Source organism: Rutidosis leptorrhynchoides, chromosome 6 (genome assembly GCF_046630445.1).
Source record: "Rutidosis leptorrhynchoides isolate AG116_Rl617_1_P2 chromosome 6, CSIRO_AGI_Rlap_v1, whole genome shotgun sequence".
Taxonomy (NCBI): Eukaryota; Viridiplantae; Streptophyta; class Magnoliopsida; order Asterales; family Asteraceae; genus Rutidosis; species Rutidosis leptorrhynchoides.
Genome location: NC_092338.1, coordinates 270398225 through 270411999, shown reverse-complemented (window position 1 = coordinate 270411999; position 13775 = coordinate 270398225).

Below are 13775 nucleotides of genomic sequence, written 5' to 3'. Positions count from 1 at the left end.
GCAGTTGTGGTTGGGGGTGGTAATGGTACTATTGGCGTTAATGATGGTGGTACTGGTTATGCTGCGGGTGCTGCTGCTAGTGTTTGTACCCTCTGCAACATATTCTCCAAAGCTACTACCCGAGCGCGAAGCTCGTTGACTTCTTCTATTACACCGGGGTGATTGTCGGTTCGGACGAGCGGATAAATAACATCTAGAATTTGGTGTAGTATATAATCGTGACGAGATACTCTGGAAATGAGAGAGAAAATGGTGTTTCGGACAGGTTCACCGGTAAGTGCTTCAGGTTCTTTGCCAAGAGGGCAATGTGGTGGATTGAAAGGATCGCCTTCTTCTTGTCTCCAATGATTAAGGAGACTACGAACCCATCCCCAATTCATCCAGAATAGATGATGGCTGATTGGTTGATCCATTCCAGTCACACTGCTTTCGGAGCTTGAGTGGGATTCCATTTCGGAATTCGAGGGACTTGAACTAATGACGAATTCCATTTCGTACGATTTAATAAAAGATTTTTCGATATGAAATGATTTTTCCGGCTATCGGGTGGTATTCTAATTACATAGAATATCGATATATATAGAACAAAATATTTCGTAGATTACGGAGGAATTTACGGAATATGCCAGGCAAAGTTTACTGTAACAGATACGCTAAGATATGAATTTTGTCTATACACTATTCATGCAATCAATGCAGTAAGATGTGTCGAGACTAAGAATGATAAGCAAATGATTCCCTAAGAATGATAAGCAGGTAATTTTTGACACGAAATGATAAGCAAAACTTTTGACATGCAGACACGGTCGAAGTCCAGACTCACTAATGCATCCTAACGACTATCAGTTAGACACACTAATGCAGACCTGGTTCGCTAAGACCACCGCTCTGATACCAACTGAAAGTTGGGGACGCATCCCACTCAGTGCCTTCCCAGCTAACCGCCTGGTGACCACTGTGCGTACCTCAGACACTGATTTTACAGCCCGCCTCTCGGCAACGTACAGCCAACCCTAACAGGGACCGCGAGGAGTAAGAGTCAATGCTTCGTCATAGGTAACACTGTGAGAACCCCCTCTACGATTAACCCGCTAATAAACGGCATTAAACCAGCTCTGATACCAACTGAAAGGACCCGTTCATATACATTATAAACGATTCACAATAGTTGATTACATTGCGAGGTATTTGACCTCTATATGATATATTTTACAAACATTGCATTCGTTTTTAAAAGACAAACTTTCTTTACAATGAAAGTTGACGGCATGCACACCATTTCATAATACATCCAACTATAATTGGCTTAATAATAATCTTGATGAACTCAATAACTCGAATGCAACGTCTTTCAAAATATGCCATGAATGACTCCAAGTAATATCCTTAAAATGAGCTAATGCACAGCGGAAGATTTCTTTAATACCTGAGAATAAACATGCTTTAAAGTGTCAACCAAAAGGTTGGTGAGTTCATAGGTTTATCATAACAATCATTTCAATATATTAATAGACCACAAGATTTCCGTTTATAAATATATGTACACTCGCAAGTGTATAAAAGTATTCTATAAGTTGTAGGCACCCGGTAACAAGCCTTAACGTTCATGTTTTACCCTCTGAAGTACACCAGATCAGGTGTGTTTAAAATAACCTCGAAGTACTAAAGCATCCCATAGTCAGGATTTGCGCCTACCGTACATAGACAAGTAGTTTAATGTTACCAAGCTAAGGGTATATTTCTGGTTTAAACCCACATAGAATTAGTTTTAGTACTTGTGCCTATTTCGTAAAACATTTATAAAACAGCGCATGTATTCTCAACCCAAAAATATATATTGCAAAAGCAATTAAAAAGGGAGCAAATGAAACTCACAATACTGTATTTCGTAGTAAAAATACATATAACGTCATTTAACAAGTGCAAGGTTGGCCTCGGATTCACGAACTTATCAATATTGAGATTCAATATTGCAGGAAAGTACGTAGACGCAACGGAGATGATAAACACTAGATTGACCTCACGAGCATACCCATGAACCATACCCATCACCTCCATAGCTATAACCCATAATTTCCTTAGCTTCGACTCATTCAAAAAAACTATTTTGAAATCACTCGGACAGTACTCCGTCGTAATATTTTATGTATACTAATAATATCTTGAAATAATACAGAGCAAATATATATATATATATATATATATATATATATATATATATATATATATATATATATATATATACAATATATATATATATATATATATAAATCGATTGAGAGTGTTTAGAGAAATATATTTTCAAGTTTCTATGAAATAATGAAACCTATTGAATTCTATTTATAATAGATTTTTGAATTATTAAAGTGAATTATTAAAGTATGAATTATTAAAGTGAATTATTAAAGTATGAATTATTAAAGTGAATTATTAAAGTATGAATTATTAAAGTGAATTATTAAAGTGATTTATTAAAGTATGAATTATTAAAGTGAATTATTAAAGTATGAATTATTAAAGTGAATTATTAAAGTTAAAGTAAAGTAAAAGTAAAAGTAAAAGTAAAGTAAAGATATAGTTAAAGTATAGTAAAAGTATAAAAACTATGTATGTATAATACGCGTATAAATATATATAATATTAATTTAAATCGTTATATATATTTAATGAAAAAAAATATAAATATCGTTATATTTATTATACTAGTTAAGTAATGAGTTGTCAAAAGTGATTCTAGATATTTATAAAAGTTATATACATTTTAATAATAAAGTTCTTTTTAAACTGAAAACGTCTTTGTACGTTTGAATATAGATTAATAGAATATTATGGAAACCAATTCTCTACTAACTTTTGTCTAACTTTCATAAATGACACTTTTTGTTTTTATTTATAAATAGCTTTACAAATTATTCTGAATATCGTTAAGAGGAATAGATTTTCTCAAATCATAGTGGACCTCTCAACAGAGACTTGTAATCATAATTCAATGTTTCTGATAATTCAATCATTTAATATATATTTTTTTTAATTTCGTGGAAAATCATATTGAAACAAATACGTTCATGTAAAGTATTATACGTTTAATACTTTATTAATATTCTCAAGTTATAATATATATATACATAACATATCTATTTATATATAACGGTTCGTGAATCGTCGGAATTTGGTCGAGGTTATAATGAATGTATGAACACAGTTTAAAATTCTTGAGATTTAACTTAACAAACTTTGCTTATCGTGTCGGAATAATATAAAGATTAAAGTTTAAATTTGGTCAGAAATTTTCGGGTCGTGACATAGTTAAATCTCTGTTTTGGATTATCAAATACACCCCTGGTCGATTGTAATCGTGAAGAAGAATAAGAGCACAGTTAACGAGTTATATAACTCAGTAGGTTAGATTAAAACAGAAAAGTAGGTTTAGTTAAATGGTTAAGTGAGGTGTAGGGGATGAGTGAGGTCTCGGGTTCAATTCCCAGCATGGACTGTTATTTCTTTTTGGAACTCATTTGATTGAGATAGTTTTTTTTATTTTTATTATTTTTACTTTTATTATTATTAGTATTATTATTATTGTTATTATTACTAATTAATTGTTATTAATGTTGTTATATTACTAATTATGATCATTGGATTAGTTATTATCATTGGTATCATTAACTTCATTAATGTAAATTACGATATTACCATTATTATTATTAGTATTATTATTTAGGAAAGAAAACCCGTAGTAATATGATTAGTATTTAAAGTTTACAACATAGTACGAAATATTATTATAAGTTAGCTTGAAGATTAAGGTTTGCGATGATTAAAAATATATAGCCACATGTAACATAAATATATGTATATATATAGATGTATAGAAAACTCATAAGGGTTTAAACACTAATACTGAGTAATATTATGAACCTACTTTTAATATATACCAATTAGTATAACTTTAAGGTGTAAATATTAATTACATATAAATTATGTATATATTAAAGTACAAAATATATTACAACTATAAACGAGAATTATGTATCAAATAAATATATAGCTTAATATTGATTAATGAAACATTAGTAAATTGGTAAATATAATTATAAGACATGGTTAAGATTATAAGTATAAAATTTAAGGTTATAAATAAAGATATATTTAAGATACACAATCTAATTATATTAATAGCATTATGTACAAAATGAAATATATTAATAATTATGTATAACACATATAACCTAACAAATATTTTTATATATAAAAGAAATATATGAAACATAAATATATTATTAATATAAAAATGTTATAATTAATAAATTAGATATATAAACTTATTCAATTAAAATTATTTGTATTAATATATACACAAATGATATAGGTTCGTGAATCCGAGGCCAACCCTGCATTTGTTCAGTTGTTCAATGCCGTCATGTGTATTTTTACTACAAAATACAGTATGTTGAGTTTCATTTGCCTTTTTTACTCTTTACATTTTTGGGCTGAGAATACATGCAAAATGCTTTATGAACTGTTTTACAATATTTATATGTGTGAGTTTCATTTGCTCCCTTTTAAATGCTTTTGCAATATATATTTTTGGGACTGAGAATACATGCGCTGTTTTTATAAATGTTTTACGAAATAGACACAAGTACGTGAAACTACATTCTATGGTTGAATTATTAAACCGAATATGCCCCTTATTAGTCTGGTAACCTAAGAATTAGGGAACAGACACCCTAATTGACGCGAATCCTAAAGATATATCTATCGGGCCCAACAAGCCCCATCCAAAGTACCGGATGCTTTAGTACTTCGAAATTTATATCATGTCCGAAGGAGGATCCCGGAATGATGGGGATATTCTTATATGCATATTGTGAAAGTCGGTTACCAGGTGTTCAATACATATGAATGATATTTTTGTCTCTATGCATGGGACGTATGTTTATGAGAAATGGAAATATGAAATCTTGTGGTCTCTTAAAATTATGAAATGATTATTTATGATAAACTAATGAACTCACCAACCTTTTGGTTGACACTTTAAAGCATGTTTATTCTCAGGTATTAAAGAAATCTTCCGCTGTACATTTGCTCATTTTAAAGATATTACTTGGAGTCATTCATGACATATTTCAAAAGACGTTGCATTCGAGTCATTGCGTTCATCAAGATTATTATTAAGTCAATTATAGTTAGATATATTATGAAATGGTATGCCTGCCGTCAACTTTCAATGTAATGAAAGGTTGTCTTTTCAAAAACGAATGCAATGTTTGTAAAATATATCATATAGAGGTCAAGTACCTCGCGATGTAATCAACCGTTGTGAATCATTTATAATCGATATGGACTTCATCCAGATGGATTAGGACGGGTCTTCACAGCTCGTAATTTAGTAAATCGCATTTTCCACATCTTAAAGTAAACCTTCGAAAATCATACGTCATAAAGAAATACACTCATAGTGCATAGCACATAATTCATAAAATTATGATCAACTCCAGATCATAACTAGACTTAAAATCGATTTCAAAAAGTATAGCCAAATCCTCATACGATAAATAAAAGTTCAATATTAGAAAGGCTCAAGTTCAGGTTCATTACGGAAAATTCTGCTCGCACATCAGTTTTAAAACATTTTTCATAAAATATAGAAAATAGATTTTAATGAACGGCCAATTGGTGTCATCTCAAGACATCTCAAAATTTAAGTGATAAAATAATCAGAAGCATTGCTTAAGTCAATTCATAGAGATTTGCAAAATATTACAGACTCATCATTTTTAATCATCAAATAGACATATCACAAAGATTAGCATATAACTCAAGGAAAATCATGTTCTTGCAAGTTCGCATACAAATGAAACATGTCAAGGAACATCTAAAGTAACATATTCCAGATGCTCAAAAGTCTAAAACAATTCCTAGTTCATTCTATCAAATTTTATGTAAACTTAAAAACAGATTCAGCATACTTTACGAACGAAAACTTCGTTCAATCATATCGGAAGCACTACATAACCTTTTAACGCAAATCTTTAGTCTAAATTGCATAACTTTTCATAAGGAATACAGTAGCACAACTTTCATAAGCTAAAACACATAGCATGCAACTCAGAAAATTCGGATTTCATGCAAAACCCTAACATAACTTCGATTACGCATATCTTGAGCATACGATAACGAAATCACGCAAAATCGGAGTCTAAAATTAATAAATTTTCGATATCTTCCTAATTAAACATATTACAAAGTCAGATCTCATATCAATTTAATCAGATCATCAATAAATAATTTCGTTTTTCAATCATACAACGTCAATTTCGCAATCAATCAACAATTAGCAATACTAGACACCATTAATTGAGCACTAGACTCTAATACACCATGTAATTGATCAAAAAACTGAATTAATGAAATTAGGGTTAACAATTATACCTCAAACAATCAAATTGAGCACACTAACGTGTAGGGAACGACACAAGGAACAACGTTCGTGTACGAGGTTTCTTCAAAAATCAACTTGTGATGATGGTTGTGGGGTGGTGATGGCCGACGGCCAAGAGAGGGGAGGGAGAGGAGATGTCGAGTAGCTTTAGGGGAATTATGAGAGTTTCTAGTTTAGGATTACCATTTATAGTCTAGGTTAGGGCCTAATTTAATCCCTAATTAAACATAAGCCCAAAGTTTAGTCCATAAGGGGTATGTGGGGAGGGTTCGGCCAAATGGCCCACCTAGGGGAGTCCTGGCTCGTTTTGCGAAATTACTTGTACGCGCGTGGTTCGTTTCGAGTGCCGTTAACCGTACCGGGTCTCCGGAACGTTAACTTGTCGTTGAAACGCAATCACCGAGTTTAATTCATTAAATAAATAATAAATTAAATATAATTTTATTAAAGTCAATAGTTATCGAAAATAATTATTGTGTCGTTTTTCTGAGTTCCGTTAACTGAAAAGTCTTCTAGACGATAAACTTAATCGTAACGTTTTCTAGTTCTTTCGCTATCCGAAATAAATCATAAATTAACATAACATATTAATTCAAACATTTCTCTATTAAGTATGTATTTAATTTAATTAAACACACAAGTCTAAGTAACCACCGTTAAATACTTAACGGACAACTAACGATAGTAAACAGAAAAAGTCGGGTTGTTACATTACCCACCTGTTATTAAAAATTTCGTCCCGAAATTTTAGTGGTCATCAGCCGTAGTCGTCTCCTCGGGAAACAGTTGCGGATACTTAAGTCTCATCTGGTCTTCACACTTCCACGTGAATTCTGGTTCTCTTCGGGCATTCCATCTAACCTTAATCAATGGAATTCTGCTTTCCTTTAGTTGCTTAATCTCGCGATCCATAATCTCAGCAGGTTCTTCAATGAAATTAAGCTTAGGATCTACTTGCACTTCATCTAATGAAATCACTAAACTTTCATCTGATAAGCATCTCTTCAAATTGGAAACATGAAAAGTATCGTGAACCTCGCTAAGTTACTGTAGTAGTTTCAATCTATACGCTACCGGTCCAATTCGTTCGGTAATCTCAAACGGTCCAATATACCTCGGACTTAACTTTCCTCTTTTTCCAAAGCGCACTACACCTTTCGAGGGTGACACTTTAAGTATAACCTTGTCTCCAACCTGAAATTCCAAATCTTTCCTTTTAAGATCTGCATAGCTATTTTGACGATCTCGTGCTATTTTCATTCTTTCTTGAATCTGCACGATTTTCTCAGTCGTTTCATGTACAATCTCCGGACCAGTTAACTGACTATCTCCTAACTCAGTCCAACATAAAGGTGATCTACACTTTCTACCATACAGTGCTTCAAAAGGCGCTACCTTTATACTCGCATGATAACTATTATTATAGGAAAACTCTACTAACGGTAGATGTCTATCCTATCCAATTCCAAAGTCAATCACACAAGCTCTTAACATGTCTTCTAGTGTATGAATCGTTCTCTCACTTTGACCATCAGTCTGAGGATGGTAGGCTGTACTCATGTCTAAACGAGTTCCCATAGCTTCTTGCAAAGCTTGCCAAAATCTGGACGTAAATCTACTGTCTCTGTCGGAAATAATAGATAGTGGCACTTCATGTCTTGAAACTACTTCCTTTATGTAAATCTGTGCCAACGTCTCCATCTTATCCATTTCCTTAATCGGTAAAAAATGAGCAGACTTCGTAAGACGATCCACGATAACCCATATCGTGTCATAACCTCCTACCGTTTTAGGCAACTTAGTGATAAAGTCCATCGTAATATTATCCCACTTCCATTAGGGAATCTCTGGTTGTGTCAGTAGTCCTGACGGCTTCTGATGCCTTGCCTTAACTTTAGCACAAGTCAAGCACTTACCAACATAAGTAGTGATTTCAGCTTTCATATTAGGCCACCAATACAGTGCCTTAAGATCTTGGTACATCTTGTCACATCCATGATGAATAGAATACCTCGTCTTGTGTGCCTCTTCTAGCACTAGCTCCCTTAATCCGCCAAATTTCGGTACCCATATTCTGTCGATAAAATACCGGGTTCCATCATCTCGAGTAACAAACTTCTTATCAATTCCTCGAAGTGATTCGATAGCAACGTTCTCTTCTTTCAACGCTTCTAGCTGTGCGTCACGTATCTGGGAAGTAAGGTTCCTTCGAATAGTCAAGTTCAATGCTCTAACTCGAATAGGCTTAATTCTCTCCTTCCTACTCAAAGCATCTGCCACTACATTAGCCTTACCAGGATGATAGCTAATGTCGCAGTCGTAATTGTTTAACAACTCAATCCAACGTCTCTGTCTCATATTAAGCTGTTTCTGATCGAAAATATGTTGCAAACTCTTGTGATCTGTAAATACAGTGAACTTCGTACCATACAAATAGTGTCTCCACATCTTCAATGCAAAAACTTCAGCACCAAGTTCTAGATCATGAGTCGTATAATTCAATTCGTGAATCTTCAATTGTCGGGATGCATATGCAATCAATTTCGTACGTTGCATTAACACACAACTATAACCTTGCTGTGAAGCGTTGCAGTAAACTACGAAATCCTCGGTTCCTTCGGGTAAAGACAAAATCGGCGCAGTCGTTAACTTCTCCTTTAACAACTGAAATGCAGCTTCATGCAATTCTGTCCACTCATACTTCCTACCCTTGTGAGTCAAAGCTGTTAACGTTCGGGCAATAGTAGAAAATCCCTCAATGAATCTCCTATAGTAACCAGCAAGACCTAAAAATTTTCGTATGTGCGTTGGCGACTTAGGAGTCTCCCATTTCTTCACCGTCTCTATCTTTGCAGGATCAACTTGAATACCATTGACACCTACAATATGACCCAAGAATTGCACTTCTCATAATGAAAAGTCACATTTTGAAAACTTCGCATATAACTGCTCCTTCCTGAGCATCTCTAATAACAAACGGAGATGTTGTTCATGTTCTTTCTCACTTTTAGAATATACCAATATATCATCGATAAATACTATAACAAACTTGTCTAGATATGGCTTACACACACGGTTCATGAGATCCAGGAACACAGGCGGTGCGTTCGTCAATCCAAACGACATTACTGTAAATTCATGATGACCATTGCGTGTCCTAAACGCTATCTTCGGTACATCTGATTCCTTCACTCTCATTTGATGATAACCTGACCTTAGATCGATCTTAGAATAACATGCTGATCCTTGCAATTGATCAAACAAGTCATCAATCCTCGGCAAACGATATCTATTCTTGATAGTCAACTTATTCAATTCTCTATAATCAATACAGAGTCTCATAGATCCATCCTTCTTCTTCACAAACAGTACTAGAGCTCCCCACGGTGATGAGCTCGGTCGAATGAATCCTTTATCTAAAAGCTCTTGCAGTTGACTAGATAATTCTTGTAATTCAGGTGGTGCAAGTCTATACGGCGCACGCGCTACTGGTGCCGCTCCGGGAACTAAATCAATCTGAAACTCTACGTCTCTATGCGGAGGTAATCCGGGTAATTCATCTGAAAAAACATCGGGAAATTCTCTAACAATGGCCACATCTTCGAGTTTCTTGCCTTCAGATTCAGTTTTACTTACATGAACTAACATAGCAAGACAACCCTTCCTCATGTGTTTTTGCACCTTCAAACAATTAATAAAACGTAACGGCTAATATTTGTTTTAAGTTCCTAGTGATATGTACGGAGTATTAATATTCAAACTAAAAAGGTAAAAATATCTCTATCAAACCTAAAATCTTTGAAATCAATTTACAGTTCAACTTTTATTTTAAATCCTCTTGATCTCGTATTAGATCTATATGAATACTAGCAAAATGTCAACCGAGTATTACAATCGTTCACTATTTATGCTCAAAATCATTTATTTTATTATTTTTTTATATATTTTCTTTCTATATAGAAACAGATTTAAATAGCAAATTTATCTACTAAAATGAATATATTATGTATTCTTAAACAAATAGATTTTATATAATTTATATTTATTTACAAGTAATATTTATACACATATATCTATATATTTATAGTAATAGTTTTTATTACATCACCTATTATTTTACATTTTTATTTTCAACAAATAAATCATATATCATTTCAAATAATATTTCAATTTATTATATGTATATATATATATATATATATATATATATACATATAATAAATTGAAATATTATTTGAAATGATATATGATTTATTTGTTGAAAATAAAAATGTAAAATAATTATATATATATATATATATACATATAATAAATTGAAATATTATTTGAAATGATATATGATTTATTTGTTGAAAATAAAAATGTAAAATAATAGGTGATGTAATAAAAACTATTACTATAAATATATAGATATTTGTGTATAAATATTACTTGTAAATAAATATAAATTATATAAAATCTATTTGTTTAAGAATACATAATATATTCATTTTAGTAGATAAATTTGCTATTTAAATCTGTTTCTATATAGAAAGAAAATATATCTATTTAAATATACATATATCTATTTACAATTTGTTGTTCGTGAATCGTCAGAAATGGTCGAAGTCAAATTAATGCACAAAAAATAGTTCAAAAATTTTGAGACTCAACATTACAGACTTTGCTTATCGTGTCGGAACATATAAAGATTAAGTTTAAATTTGATCGGAAATTTTCGGGTTGTCACATATATACTCCAATGATCAGCTCTTAGCAGCCCATGTATGTCACCTAACCATGTGGGAATCATCATTTAACATCTAGCATAAACTATCTCACAAAATTACAAACTAATGGAGCCTATATGGAGACTAACATTCACGTGAAGTATGGTGTACACAAACACTTTCATTTTGCAACTTAAATGCATCAAACTACTCTCTCTCAAGTGTTCTTCCTTTGTTCTAAGTGTTCTTCATCATCTTCATCAAAATCTAGCTCAATCTAGTTCATAAATCCATACATAAACCAAGTTATAAAATAACTACTCAGGAACACACCAACAACACTTTCAAATTTGCTAGCTTACTTTCAATTTTGCAAATCCACTTTGAGTGATCATCCAACCTCAAGAAATCTTTCTTATTTACAGTAAGATATCTTTCTAATACAAGGTAATACTCATACTCAAACTTTGATTCAATTTCTATAACTATAACAATCTTATTTCAAGTGGAAATCTTACTTGAACTTATTTTCGTGTCATGATTTTGCTTCAAGAACTCTCAAGCCATCCAAGGATCCTTTGAAGCTAGATCTATTTTTCTCATTTCCAGTAGGTTTATCCATAAATCTGAGGTAGTAATGATGTTCATAACATCATTCGATTCATATATATAAAACTACCTTATTCGAAGGTTTAAACTTGTAATCACTAGAACATAGTTTAGTTAATTCTAAACTTGTTCGCAAACAAAAGTTAATCCTTCTAACTTAACTTTTAAAATCAACTAGACACATGTTCTATATCTATATGATATGCTAACTTAATGATTTAAAACCTGAAAACACAAAAAACACCGTAAAACCGGATATACGCCGTCGTAGTAACACCGCGGGCTGTTTTGGGTTAGTTAATTAAAAACTATGATAAACTTCGATTTAAAAGTTGTTCTTCTGGGAAAATGATTTTTCTTATGAACATGAAACTATATCAAAAAATTATGGTTAAACTCAGTGGAAGTATGTTTTCCAAAATGGTCATCTAGACGTCGTTCTTTCGACTGAAATGACTACCTTTATAAAAACAACTTGTAATCTGTATTTTGGACTATAAACTTATACTTTTTATGTTTAGATTCATAAACTTAAGTTTAATATGAAATCATAGCAACTTGAATCACTCAAAACGGATTTAAAACGAAGAAGTTATGGGTAAAACAAGATTGGATAATTTTGCTTGTTGTAGCTACGTGAAAATTGGTAACAAATCTATATTAATCATATCCTAGCTAACTTATATTGTATTATACATGTATTCTAATATATTATGTAATCTTGGGATATAATAGACACGTATACAAATGTTTTGACATGTCATATCGACCCATGTATATATATTATTTGGAACAACCATAGACACTCTATATGCAGTAATGTTTGAGTTAGCTATACAGGGTTGAGGTTGATTCTAAAAATATATATACTTTGAGTTGTGATCTAGCATGATACATGTATACACTGGGTCTTGGATTGATTCAAGATATATATATCAATTTATTTCTGTAAATCTAACTGTGGACAACTAGTTGTAGGTTACTAACGAGGACAGCTGACTTAATAAACTTAAAACATTAAAACGTATTAAAAATATTGTAATTATATTTTGAACATACTTTGATATATATGTACATATTTGTTATAGGTTCGTGAATCGACCAGTGGCGAAGTCTTACTTCCCGACGAAGTAAAAATATGTGAAAGTGAGTTATAGTCCCACTTTTAAAATCTAATATTTTTGGGATGAGAATGCATGCAGCTTTATAAATGTTTTATAAAATAGACACACCTACATGAAACTACTTTCTATGGTTGAATGATCGAAGCCGAATATGCCCCTTTTGCTTGGTAGCCTAAGAATTAGTAAACCAGTCTACTAATTGACGCGAATCCTAAAGATAGATCTATTGGGCCTAACAAACCCCATCCGTTATAGCGGATGCTTTAGTACTTCGAGTTTTTATATCATGTCCGATGGATGTCCCGAAATGATGGGATATTCTTATATGCATCTTGTTAATGTCGGTTACCTGGTGTTCACCATATGAATGATTTTTATCTCTATGTATGAGATGTATATTGAAATATGAAATCTTGTGGTCTATTATTACAATTTGATAAATATATAGGTTAAACCTATAACTCACCAACATTTTTGTTGACATTTAAAGCATGTTTATTCTCAGGTGATTATTAAGAGCATGCTTGTATAATATTGTTTAAAACTGCATTCGAGATTTACTTTGTTGTAACATATTAATATTGTAAACCAATATGTATTGGTAGTGTGTAAGTGTGATATTTTTAGATTATCATTTCTGGATAATCTAGGTGATGTCCTTTTAACCTTGTCGATAAAATAAAGTTTATGGTTTGTTTTAAAAACGAATGCAGTCTTTGAAAAACGTCTCATATAGAGGTCAAAACCTCGCAACGAAATCAATTAATATGGAACGTTTATAATCAATATGAACGGGACATTTCACAAGGCTCCCTAGATTAGCAAAGTTTAGCCACTGTTATGTAGAGATTTCAAGAGAGCCGTGGAAAGTCAATCTTGACTGATTGA